Below are 14003 nucleotides of genomic sequence, written 5' to 3' on the forward strand. Positions count from 1 at the left end.
TTTATAGATTTCAGTAATAAATATATTAAGATCTTCAGTAGTGCTAAGGGCATATCATCATAGGGCAATTTGATAGAGCTATAGCCCAGGGAGTCTTTAGTGAAAATGTATTCCACATCTTATCTCACTTGAGTAGTGTCTTAGTGTCTAATTGTTTTGTGTAGGAAGTACCACTGTGAGGGCATGTCAATCAGCACAGTTTAGCAGAGTGTATTTTTTACCTCATTATGGTGAAGATAGCATGACACAGTGGATAGGATACTGGTCTGGGACTTAGATCTGGGTTCAAATGCTTCCTCAGAAGAGTCACATTCTCTGAGCCTCAGTTTCCTCATTTGTAAAATGGGGCTAGTAATAGCTATGGTGAATAGTTACTTCATAGAGTGGTTGCTATTTTTAATGTGTACTGATGAAACTTAATGCTTTAGTTTTACTTTTCAAAATTTTTTTCTTTTCCAGGACAAAATTTCTTAATTAGGTTTTTTTTTTTTGTTTTGTTTTGTTTTCTTTTTTGAAAGTGTTAACAATTCTAAAAATTATTTTAAAGAAACCATGACTTAAATATTCCTTTATTATTGATAACTGTTCAGAATAATTGAGAAATGTTTAATGAAGATAAAAAAGCTTGAAACAGGAATTTAAATTGTGACATCCTGATCTAATGAGACCTACCTTGAGTTGAGGGATGATTTAGTCATTAAAAGGACTTTGCCTCAGACAAACTGAGGTCTGGTAAAGATGGAGAAGTCAAGATCACCCACTGTGTCCTGGGCCATTGCCAGTCATTTTGACTTATGTCTTGCCACTGAACTTCAGTGACTAGAGGAATGAGGCAGGTGACTTTGCACAACTCTCTTGCTTAAATTTACTTAATGTGCAAGTCAAGACATCACTTTCCCAATGTCATTTGTCCTAGAATGAAGGGTAAACAGCAAAAACAATCTCACAAGGATGTTGTGAAGTCTAGGTGAAATAATGTACACACTTTATAAAGTGTGTTTGAGACTTTTAAGTACTTTATAAACATTATTACTCATCTTTGTTTTGCTCATAACACTTTAGAGTGCTTTGCACATTGTCTGTGCTCAGAAAATATTTTACTGTTTGAAGAATCTAGTATAATTTTGAAGGTTATATAGTAGTGTTTATTCCCAAAATGAAGCAGCTAGTAGTATTGTAGAAACCAACCTTAAAATATGGCTTTCTACAGTTTTCTAAAGTGAAATGCCTTCAAAGATTTATCTTTCTGTTTTATGCTTTCCTTTTTTCATGACCATAGGCTTTATAGGTGGGTCTAGAACCTTATCTTGCTCAGAATCAGGTCACCACAATACCATTTCCTAACTATTTCAGGTACATCCTCCCTGCTATCCCAATTTCTAGCTTATATTTAGATAGATGCATATGGACAAAAAAACACACACATACATACATTATCTATCTATCTAATAATTTTCTCTTCATTAGAATGTAAGTTTCTTGAGGGCAAGGACTGACTTACTTGTTTGTATTTGTCTCTCCAATGTTATGCACCTGGCATATAAAAAGTGCTTAATCAACATTTTTTCTTTTCAGTCCAGTACAAAGATAAAGAGTGGAGTTTCTGCCTTTGTCTTGACAATTGAAAAGGCAATATTTTTATGGTCAGATTAAATTTTTTGATCTGTTTGTGTTCTTATGGGTACCTTTGATTGTTTAAAAGAATTTAGCATAAGAGGGATGGGTTTAGCTGTTTAAAAGTTATAAAACCACAAAGCTGCCAATTTTGTGGGTTTCTGCAAATATGATGTCTCTCCTAGGATAATTTTACAGGTAGAATCAAGGGACTCACTAAGCTTCAAGGGATTTTTAAAGATTACATAGTCTAGCTATATTATACCTCATTTTCCAGATGTAGAAAGAATACCAAGATGAAAAGAGATTTGCTTGGATCTCATTTCCAAGTTATATAATTTAAAAAATGTTACCAGTTGGATGGTACCTTTTTGATAAACCTGTTTCCATTTTCTTATTGGACATATGAGCAAATTGAGATGGAGACAATAAGTGACTTGTGTCAGGTGACATACATATGTAGATAGTATTAAAAGCAAGACTAGAACATAATTTCAGCTCATCATTGAGTCTTCCCTTTCTGTTCATTCTTTCTACCATACCATGTTACTTCTACAAAACCAAATGCCACACATCTTTTGTCCATACATTCTGGATCTGTCTCTGAAAAGCATTCAAGTATATCACAGGGCCAGTTCATTGCATGCTGATATATTCTTCTGCCACTTTCATTTTATGCTCTAGGCAGAATAAGGAATGGGGTGAGGACTGGTAGCAGAAGAACTGCTAAGTGATCATTATGCTTGACTTGTGGGTAAAAAACAGATGAAAGGTGGATCCAAATTTTGAAGTAGGTGAAGTTTGTTTTGGAAGGTTTTCTACTTCCTTTTTGTGGGACAGCTCTCATTTAAAGTAGATAGAATACCAGGCTTGAAGTTGGAAGGACTCTTCTTCCTGAGTTCAAATCTGATCTGACACCAGCTCTACTAACTTTGCCAAGGAAATGCCAAATGGAGTCACAAAGAGTTGGATACCACTAAGCCACCACAAAAACTTTTTTTTGGTACTGTCATACAGTGCAGTATTGATTATATAAATCCTTGCATTTTGTTACTATTTCCTTCATGCAAAAAATTTAACATTCATTTAAAAATTTTTTTGAATTGCAAATTTTCTCACTTCCTCTATTCCTCTCCTACCCAATTGAGAAGGCAATCAATATATTGATTATACATGTGTAGTCATGTAAAATATTTTGTATCAGCCATGTTGCAAAAAAAAAAAAAGATGCCAAAATAAAGTTTAAAAAATATGCTTCAAAATGCACTGAGAGTTCATCAGTTTGCTCTCTACGGGTGGATAGCATTTTTCATCATAGGTCCTTTAGAATTATCTTAGATCATTGTTTAGATCAGAGTATCTTCGTCTAAGTCACAGTTGATCATTGTTATACTATTGCTTTTAGTGTGTAATGTTTTCCTGATTCTGCTCATTTTATTTGCATCAGTTCATGACTTTTTGAATAAATGAACAAAGCATTCATTAAGGGCTTAAGAGCACTGTGAGAATTTAAGATTTGATAGGTAAAATATGGATTCAGGAGGATTCAGAATACTCAGACTAGAAATGGTAACCTTTTCGCAAACATAATTTTTACAAAATTAGTATTTAAGTGTGCATGGGATACATGCACATCCTAATTGGTGAACTGCCCGGAATCGAGCAGAATGGTCGTGGGGCCCTTGGGAGACTGGACAGTGAATCAGGTGAAAGACTGCATGGCCTTGCCGAACTCCACCACCAGCAGTTACTCAGGAACAACAACTCCCAGTAGCCTCTTTTTCTCTTGGCGGACGGTGGCCAATCGGGTTGGAGGGGCTCGGTTAGGCCGGGAGAGGCGTCGGCTCCGGCTCGGTGCAGGCCGCGGGCTGCTGCTGTTGTTGACACCACCTCCTCTGAGCTTTCCTCACCCCGCCCCCCCCTAGGGTTGTGGCCACGCGCAACAGCGGCGGCGGCAGCGGTTGTTCCGCTTCCCCTCAGGCCCCAGCGGTCGCCATTGCCCTGGGCTGCCTCCGCTGCCCTCCCTGCACTGGGGCGCTCGGGGCGGCCGCACGGCCTAGTAGTGAGGGCGGCCGCAGCAGCGCCCCGGGGGAGGGGGCCTCGAGTAGCCGAGGCCGGCTCCCGGTCCCCCTTGCCCTGCCCTCTCTTGCCGCGCCCTCCCTGGGCGGCTCCGGAGACAGCCAGACCGTCAGTCAGCCAGGCGTGGGGCGCGGGGCGCGGGGCTTGCGTCCCAGCAGTCGCAGAAGGTAGAAGCTGACCCAGGCGCCTCGCAGGCGCATAGCTCTGTGGCCGCGGTAAGTGAGGCTGGACCGTGCTGGGCGCTCCCTCTCTCGTCTCGGCCGCCGCCACCTGTGTCCTGGGGCGGTGGCTCCTTATTGTTTGTTCCCCCAGGCTGGCTTCTTCCCCTTCGGTACCCCTTGGGGGAGGGAGGGTTGAGAGATGGGGGGGGGGGAGTCCTACCCTAGCCCCTGCGCTGCCCCACGGCTCTGTCTCTTTCCCCTCCCACGCACACGCCCTTTTCTTTCCTCGTGGCCCCCTTTGGGGTCCGTCCCGTTTTCCTCCTTCCAGACAGTGCCCAGCGATCCCTTCTGTCCTCCCTTTTAGGACTTGGGACACTAGTCCCTGGAATCCCTGCCCAGCCCTTAACCCCAATCTGCTATCTCCCTGCCCACAAACCGCAGCAGTTGAAACGCCTGGTGCACAAATCCTAGGGAACCCCCCTCCCCCCTCGCCGGCACTGCCCTAGAGCAACCCCTTGGCTCTCATTGCCGATCCTTCCCGTTTTAATCCTGTGCCGGGAGACAAGTTACCGAATTCTTTGGGTAACCTGAAATTATCTAATGATCACGAACTTTCTGCAACTCAATTTTTTTCTTTGAGGTGGAAATGGAAACTTTATTTCGTAAGTGGATTCATCCTTTTGCCTTAGTCTTAAAGTACGGGGTGACTCGAGTGTTGATGTCTGAAAAGCTCTTATAGTTTCCTGGTTAGAATATAGTTTGTGGTTGTCCTTTTATGGGGGGGGGACGGCGGTGGGGGAATGGGGGAGGAGAATGTGTTTTTTGGGCAGTACGAGATTTATTTCCTACTACTTGGTGACTCATCGATTTCTGTCCAATAATCTATACGTGTTTTGCCTATTTTGCACAAGCACACAATCAGAATGATTAGGCCTAAAATTAGACCCACGGGCTGGGTTTTGTATCAAGGCTATACGCGTCACATTTTTTCCCCTGCTGTGTTTGACTCTTCCGCTCTTATAAGTAGGCAGGATATTGAAATCTACCAGAATTTACCCTTGAGAATTTGTTTTTGTAGCTTGTCCAGTAAAATAAGAATAATTTAGAATGAAGCCAGATGAAGATCTCTTTTGTTCGATGAACTCAGTGCACAGTAATTTTGGAGGCAAGTGAAAACTTGTCCAGCTTTGCCGGAGGTTTCTGTAGCTTTTGTCAAAGACTTAACTTTTTAGAAAAAAAGAAGCCCGAGAAAATCTCGTTTAAAAATGTAGATTTAACAAGAAACAATTTTTTTTCATCGTCAGGAGAAAGCATCTACTAAGGAGAAGGTTCAATTAGAGCAGTGTTTAAGGTGATAACTGCTTAAAAAAGAAAACTAAGCAACTAAGCTCTTAGGGCAGATTTTTAGCCCCCCACGAAATTATTTTTTGTTCATTCAATATGAACCTATACATTGAACCCAAGGAGGTGATCCAGATTAATTTGTGTGGTCTTCTTAAACTTACTACTTAAAACCTACAAATGGTAGCTCTTTTCTAAGCATAATAAAAGTACTGAATTATTCATAGGCTATGTGCAGATCATGATTGACTGGTGAGCATCAATACATAGCCAAGATCTAACTTCTTTTTGTGATATTAGAGACTTAACACAATTACTTGTATATAGATAGGGATTAAATGTTTGATGATGGTGGTTCTGATAACCCCAGTGTTAGATGCTGGATCAGTTATAATAGTGGGATGAACAGTCCCTGTATTTTATTCAGGAAATTGCACCCCATTATTATAGCCGGCTAGGAGGGATCTCAAAGGTCATGTAGATTAATGGCTATATTCTGATGAGCAAGTAGAGGCTCAAAGAGGTCTAAGTATGGTAACTTGTCCTAGGCTTTCTGATTTAAGAAGACTGGTGGTGATGTTTGTACTGTGGAATGCTGTCTTCTTGCTTGTAGATATTTTTTTCTGGTTGTGACCTAGAATCCTGTGGCCAGACAACTTACTACTTCGTTCTATTTCTTTGGTTTGGAAATGACTTATTTTTTTCTGGATCATTATGATATTTGTAAAGTTTGCATGGTCAGGAGGTCATTTCCTTGTAGGTACTTTGCCTGCTGTTAGGAGAAGCTGCCGTCAGTTGAATGGTGATGTTCCATGACTAGAGCATCCAAGTTACTTCATTTACTGGGTTGATAAGATACTTTTCCATTAAATACTTTTTTTTTTTTTTTTTTTTTAACAAAGCATTCTGATAGGATACACAATTTAGGTAGGATACACATAACCTAGAACCTAGGTACAATTTGATATATTTCCCCACTGATCTTTAATTTATTTAATTCCAATTTTAAATAAAATGGTTAAATAAAACATTTACTTAGTGGTTTTGAAAAAAGCTTCTTTTGATTCCTCTGGAATTTATTTTGAGTCACAAATGTTGAGGTGTATGGAAATTTCTTGTTAGTATTTTGTGTCTTAGTCTTTTTAAGTGTCAAAAATTCTGTTAGCTTTTCCTACTTTTCAGCAGCTTCTTTCAGATCCTTTGATCTTTCATTGATGGTCATTTAATCAATTCTAAGCTAATAAAAAAAGATGGAATATGTTCAGATGAGTTAGTTCTAAATTAGCACTACTATCCCTATAACATTCATCTATCAGTCTACGGCTGAAAAAGGAAAAAAAAAAAAGGAGTTAATATTTCCTATCCATTGGGTCAGAGTGAGCCCTTGAATCTTAATGTCCATGAAGCATTTTGAATCTTTATCTTTAGCAAAAAATCAAGTGTGAATAATGGGTTTGTGATAATTTTATGTTATTTTGCTGTATTGTTTGTGCCCAATTTGATTTTCTTTTTGCTTTTTGGAATTAAAATGAGACCTTTTGTGACTAATAAAGTACAAATTCATTTAAAAGCATGACTGAATTTTTAGTAGCTATTTTTGTTTTTGCTGTCACTCATCTCCAGAAGGGAATTTAAATACTGATCTATTTGTTTCTATGCTTCATTCTACCCCTTCCCTTTTCCCTTTCTCTCTCATCCATAACTCAAAAGACCAAAAACCAAAGCTGTTTTAGAGCTTGGAAGGAACTTCAGATGTAATTTAGTATAAACCCCTCATTTAATGTTTGATTGTTTCCATAGCAACCATCACATACCCTTGATTAAATTCAAAATGCTTTTTAACAGCATTGGAGTTAACAAAATTAATTTTCCTTGAATATATCTCTCTAATAATAAGCTTTTACAACAGATGCAAAACATGGACAATTTTTTGAGGTAATTTTAGGAGTTAGAGTGAAATGAGAATATTCCTGTGATATTTAAAATGTTGGGGATGGTGCTGCTGCATTCTTGTAATCCTTGTTATTGGGGATACTGGGGTTAGTGGATCACTTGAACTTAGAATTCCTGTTTTAGCTTGGCAAAAACTGCTAGAATGTCCTCACTAAGTATGGCACAAATATGGTGAGCCACCCAGTAGTGGGCACTACCACACTGCCTAAGCTGATGTAAACATTCCTGGGTTGGAAATGGAACAAATCAGAAAGATCTCTTGTTCCTTAGTACGAGGATTGAGCCAGTGAAGCAGCATTTCCATTCTGGGTGTCTTTTCCTCCTTCTCTGCTCCTCAAAAAGTTTAAGAGAGATATAAATATAATCTCTGAAATAAAGATATATCGAATCATCCAGAAGTAAACAGTACTATGCTAAATTTTTAAACCTTATTATTTGGTAAAGTTTCAGTTCTCTTAAATTAAATTTTTAAATTTTAATTTAACTAAATTTAACTTTTTTCAATTAACAAGTATTCTTTCTTCGCCTCCCCTCCTTCCTTCCTGACTCCTCTTCCCTCAATTTAGTGTTTTTACATCAACACATTATCAGTTTTTCATGTTTTCATGAGAAGGAAAGATTTTGTTGAAATTACATGTTTTATTTCAGTAGAGGACATCAAAATGTATTTTTATGATAATTTTCTAATTTATATAGTTTTGTTTTTTTATTATGAGTTTATACAGGATCTGTAGATTTACAAATAAAAAGTCTTCTTGTATTGGGGGGAACAACACCTAGGCAGATAACCTTACTACAAGAATGTGTTACACAAGAGTGTGTTACATTTATTGTTCATTATTTTTGAAAGCATTTTATAGTTCTTTAATTATTGAAATATTTTAAAAACATTTGACATAGTTTGTGGTGGGAAATTGTTCCTAAATCTCATGTTAAATATTGAAATGCAAAACAAAAAATAAAACCAAAAAGCTGGGTGTTGGGTTTCAACCATTCACTAAATCATAACATGCCCTGTTAACCAAGTTTTTTTTTTTTTTTTTTTTTTTTTTTTTTTTTAATTTTACTAACTATTGAAACTGTTATTAGGAGAAGAAAAATTCCATTCTAATGGCATGCTGAAAAGCATTTTTGGAGGACTTTTGATTTGCACTGTGGGCAGAATGGTTATGGGTAGACTTCATCTTTGTAAATTCATCTTGTGTTATTAGTGTTCTCCCTTCTTGTTTGTCTTTTCTTCTCCTGCTGTCAGGTGATCCCTCTGTTTGTTTATTTATCCCATCAAATCTGAATTTCTGTGTGGCTGCTTGAAGCCTTACTTTACCACTTAAGACTTAGCTTTCAGTGCTACTCAATCCTTTCTAGTTAGCCTGGCTTCTTTATCGTCCCTCACTGAAGTTAGGGTTCCTGACTGCAATGCTATTCCAGCTTTGAGAAGAAATGGTGTGGTGGTCTTGGAGTCCTGGGATATTGTGTGACCTTCGGCAGATAACCTCACATCTTAGTTCTTTTTAAAACGAGGATAATGATACTTGTACTACCAGTTTCATGGGATGGCTGTAAGAAAACTCAGACTGTACAGCTCTGGACTAGATGGAAGACTGGCATAGTGAAATGTGTCTTAGGTTCAGATCTCATCTCTACCCCTGCAAGTCATTTAGCATCATATGAAAAATGGAGAATTTGATTATTTAAGGTACCCCTTCTTAACTCTAAAATCCTGTTAATTATGGTATAAATAGCTCAGTATTTGGAATCACTGCTCTTATTGTTTGACCTTGGGCAAACACTTCACTTTGCTTGGGCCTCAGTTTGCTTTTCTGTCACATGGAGGTAATGGTATTAGACTTATGAACGATTGTTTAGTCCCATTCCATCTCTAGAGTTTATAATCCACAGTCCCTCCTGTAGTACATATGTGTCAGTAAGTATCGGTGGGTTTCTTGCTAGTGGGGACAAGGATTAAGATGTTTAAAATATTCAGGTCCCTGATAATATTGTTAAGGAAGAATGGCAGTTTTTTCTTCCATTTTACCTAAGGTGGCAGTTCTATGTGCTTTAGCTCTTTTTATAGTGGTGAATGTATTAGGGATTATGGTAATGAAAATATCAGGTTTTGGGATTTGTTCTTCATTTCCCCGAGTATTTTTGAAGTAGTTTACAGGGTTCACTATCGGTTCACTTTGGTTAAGGATTGATACAAGTGAATGTTTACTACTTGAATTTAAGCTTTATAAAATTTTGGAATTGATTCCAAATAAAACAGTTAATAGACAGCTTTATTGTTCCATTTGGTGTCTTAATACCTTGTTTTCCAGAAGGAATAGAACTCCCTTATTCCAAAGAAAACCCTTCCACTTGATCTTTTTGCTAGCACTTGTTAGAAATCTAATATATACATAGTGATTTAAGGTTTGTAAAATCTTTTACAACTGTCTTCTTCTTTTATCTTCATAACTATCCTGTGATGTGTGGGTCCTTTTATTGATGAGAAAATTGAGGCAGACAGGTTACATGACGTTGTTAGGGTCACACAACTATTAAGTTTTGAGCCTGATTTGAATCTTTCTGATTCCAGGTTTAGTGCTCAGTCTATTCTCTTTGCTACTTAAAAATATCAAATTAAAATGTAAAATCTTGTCCATGTTTCCATCATGCAGCCTGGTGCCTTGTAATCATTCAGTGAGAATTGATTAAACACATAATAGTTTCCAAACACTGGTGGCATAAAGAAAAAGCAGAGATTTCCTGCCCTCCAGGAGCTTACATTCTAATGGGTATTATTATATATAAATGCTTCTTGAATTGAATTTCTTCACATACCTAGAGAATGTTCCCTTCCATTAATACCTCTATTTCCTCTTTTTCCCATGCCTATTCCTTTTACTTTATTGAAACGCTCTTTCAACTGATACTTCATATTACTCTCGAAAAAAACCAGTGTCTTTTTTAACTAATCATCTTCTCTGTAACTTTTTATGCTTTTGTTCATCTACTATATCTTCAAACTCTGTTCTCTTTTGTTTTTTTGTCATTGCATTATTACCAAATTGATGTCCTTTTTCTGGCATTTATACTACCCACTAACTGGGGATCATCTTTCTTTAAAATTTTTATCTTTTTTTTTTAATTCATTTTTTGGGTTACATTTTAAGTTCTGAACTTCTTCTCTCCTTCCCCTCTCCCCTCTCTGAACTAGAGCAGCTTACCATTTGTCACGAATGGTGGTGTGTGTGTGTGTGTGTGTGTGTGGGTGTGTGTGTGTGTGTGTGTGTTATATAAAACAATATGAAGCCTACCTCTGTTGATTAGTTATTTTTCTGGGTGAGATAGCATCTTCCTTCATAAGTCTCTTGTAGTTATTTTGAGTATTTATTTATTTAGCCGTTCATAGTTGTTGTTCAAACAGTATTGCTATTAGTGCTCATTTTTCTTTTCATTGTTTCCTGCAGGTCTTTCCATATTTTTCTGTATCAATGCACTAATAGCAATACTGTCAACGTAATGATGATCAGTGTTGGCTTTTGTGGACTGATAACGAAATACTTTATAGGTAATATAGCTCAGTAGATAGGACACTGGATTTGGAATAGGAGGCCTTGAGTTCAAATGTTTGTTTTTTTTTTTTTTTAATTTTAAATAATAGCTTTTTATTTTCAAATTACATGCAAAGATAGTTTTCAACATTCACCCTTGTAAAACCTTGTTCCAAATTTTTCTCCCTCCTTTCTCCCAATCCCCAAGTAATCTAATATGTGTTAAACATGTGCAATTCTTCTGTACGTATTTCCACCTTTATCATTGCACAAAAAAAATCAGATCAGAAAGGAAAAAAAAGGGGGGGGGAAGCAAGTAAACAATAGAAAAGGTGAAAATACTGTATTGTGATCCACACTCAGAACCCATAGTTCTGTCTCTCGGTGCAGATGGCTATCTCCATCACAAGTCTGTTGGAATTGGCCTGTTGGAAAAGAGCCACGTCCATCAGAATTGATTTTAGTATAATCTTGTTGTTGCAGTGTACAATGATCTTCTGATTCTGTTTATTTCACTTAGCATCAGTAAATCTCCCCAGGCCTCTCTGAAATCATGCTGCTGATAGTTTCTTAGAGAATGTTATTCCATAACATTCATATACCATAATTTATTCAGCCATTCCCCAACTGATGAGCATCCTTGAGTTCAAATCTTGATTCTGTCATTTACTAACTATGAAACTTGGACAAGTCACATTGTCTTTGTAGGTCTTAGTTTCCCTATTTGTAAAAAGGGGACTTTGGACTAGATGATTTTGAAAAATTTAAAGTTTTTACTCCCTCTTTCCTGGAGAGCTGTCACATATTTCATAAATAGTAGTTTTTAGAGTTAGAAAAAAAGAAAGAAAAGAAAAAAATGAACATTATTGGACAATATGTTAAAAAAGTCTGAAAATTTAGAGCAGTTGTAGACCTTCCACCTCTTCAAAGGGGTGGGATGGAAGTATCTTCTTATAACTCTTCTTTCAAACTCTGCATATACTTTATAATTTCACAACTTTTTTTTTTTTGTGACTTTTAAAATTTATGTTGTTTTAATTAATTGTGGATTTCTTTTTTGGCTCTATTTCTGCTCTGTATCCCTTAGTGTAGATATTTCCATGCTTCCCTGTATCCATCATATTTGTCACTTCTAGTAGAATTATATTAATTCTTGTGCCACAATTTGCTTAGTTTTTCATCATTCAGTGGGCATCAGTTTTGTTTCCAATTCTTTGTTCTCACAAAAAGTGCTGCTATAAATATTTTGGTATATGTGAAAACTTTTTTCTTATCGATGAATGACTTCACAAAAAGTGCTGCTATAAATATTTTGGTATATGTGAAAACTTTTTTCTTATCGATGAATGACTTCTTTGGGGTTTTAAAATAAAGTCCCTTGAGGGTATGAAAGCCTAGTAATGGAGTCCCTTTGAGTTAAAGACTAAGGAAATTTTAGATTATACTAGATCTCTAATTTCTTAAACTCTGGGTCATGACAATTTGGGGGGAATCATAAAATTGTGATTTAATATCAGCAAATGTTTGATTTTATACTTATTTTATATGCCTATATTTTATATATTGCATGGAAATTTCTTGGGTGAAAAGGGGGCAAGTGGAAAAGGTTTAAAAAGCCTTGGACTAAATGACTTGTAAAATCTCTTCCAACTCTGAATCTCTAAACCTGTAATATTCTTCCTTTAGGTGGAGGTGCCAAATGAAGCATATGTTGCCAGAGAAGATCAAGTGTCGTTGATTTGTTTCAAACAAAGTTCAACTTTGTTCTATTTGAAGAGTTCTATGGGGGATATATGTGGTGTTATTGGGAAGAGACAATTTCCCCCTCCTCTCCCCTTAATGCATTTGGACACCTTAAAATGATGAGTTTATAAACCCTATTAGGCATGGAAGTGTTGAACTAGCCAGCAAACAACCCAGCCCTATGGTGGTGTAGAAAGATATGCATATGTATTTATTTACAGGTTATGATGTTATTTAATTGGAAACTATCATTTCCACTAATTAGGTCATAGTTTTCATTTGAAATATTTTTACTTTATTATGTTTATTGATAATTCAAGTGCAATATGACAAATTTTTTGGCATCTTAAAGATTTTGGAAATAAGGAAATTTTGTAATTACTATATGTATTATTCTTTTAATGAAGAGGGAAAAAAATTATTTTTCTTCTCTTCTTCCCAGTTGGATAGGAATAAAGATTAGATGGAAAAAAAATTGGGCTAGGATCAAGCTGACTGACTCAAATTGAGAAGTTGAAAATTTTAATCTCTGAAACTAATTTTGTTATTTTCACTTAGATGTTGATGGTACTTCTTAGTAACTTGTGGTTGGTGTAATTGTGAAGTAGGCACAGTTTATCTCTGTCAGCTTCTTAATTTCTGTTCTTCATTTTTGGGCCATTTCAATACTCATGAGTATTGATTTTAGCAATGTTTATCTTTGCTATGTAAATCTTTCCTTTCTGTCATGGATTGGCAATTTAGCTGTATTCGTAATGATAATTTTATATTTGCACATCTAATTATGTTAATTATACATGTGGTAGGAATGTGACTGCTCTTCAGTTACCATATATTGCTCCCCCCTTCCTAGTCTACCAAAGACTAAATATATGGAATCCACAATGTTGCTGTTCATTAGTCACCCCTCAATTTTATCTTACTTTGGAAAGAGTCCTCCACCGCTGGGGGTTTGGTGAAAATAAGAGTCATCACATAGAGATGGGAGCATGCTTCCATATACACATATATACATCTATTTGTGTGTGTGTTGCGATCCTAAAGACAATAGAATACTACCAAAGTTGGTAACTTTGTTTTATAAGCCTTTCCTGCCAGCAGATTAATGGTTTGTAAATCCCATTTGGAGAAATGGAAACTGGTCAAATGAAGATTAAAATGCACATCTCTAGAAGCCTGTAGTACACTTAGTAGTTGGTTGACTAAAAAATTTAATGATTTATTAAAATTTAATGATGGAAAATTACATAGCAAATCAGATTAAGAACCAGGTATAAAAATTGCTAGTAGTGAAGTTATATAGTACTATCAAGTGCTGTGGTCTTATAAATATTATGAGTTGAGGAAACTGAGGCAGATAGAAGTTAAGTGACTTGCCCAGGTTAACACAGCTAATGGTGGCTGGGGCTTAATTTGAACTCAAGTGCTCTTAACTCCAAAGAAAGTACTAGCCTTAGGGAGATTAGGAAAGGCTTTCTGTAGAAGGTAATTTGAGCTAAATCTTGAAGGAAACTAGCGATTCTTAATAGAGGCGAGGAGAGTATTCCAAGGCTGGGTAATAATCAGTGCTAAGGTA

At 36.6% G+C, this 14003-nt stretch overlaps 2 protein-coding genes across 4 annotated transcripts in view; both read left to right on the top strand.

The window, feature by feature from the left end:
• Positions 1-14003, top strand: part of LOC141561646 (uncharacterized) — a 612565-nt gene that overhangs the window by 451261 nt on the left and 147301 nt on the right. The window lies entirely within an intron of this gene.
• Positions 1-14003, top strand: part of PAK2 (p21 (RAC1) activated kinase 2) — a 116870-nt gene that overhangs the window by 5105 nt on the left and 97762 nt on the right. For 2 of the 3 annotated variants that reach the window (XM_074301531.1, XM_074301533.1), the window contains exon 1: positions 3461-3908. The exons of the other annotated variant lie outside the window; for it this stretch is intronic. The gene's annotated coding sequence lies outside the window, so the exon portion shown is untranslated. Of the gene's footprint in view, positions 1-3460; positions 3909-14003 lie in introns of those variants that run through there. 3 annotated transcript variants of the gene reach the window in all.

This window comes from Sminthopsis crassicaudata, chromosome 3 (genome assembly GCF_048593235.1).
Source record: "Sminthopsis crassicaudata isolate SCR6 chromosome 3, ASM4859323v1, whole genome shotgun sequence".
NCBI lineage: Eukaryota > Metazoa > Chordata > Mammalia > Dasyuromorphia > Dasyuridae > Sminthopsis > Sminthopsis crassicaudata.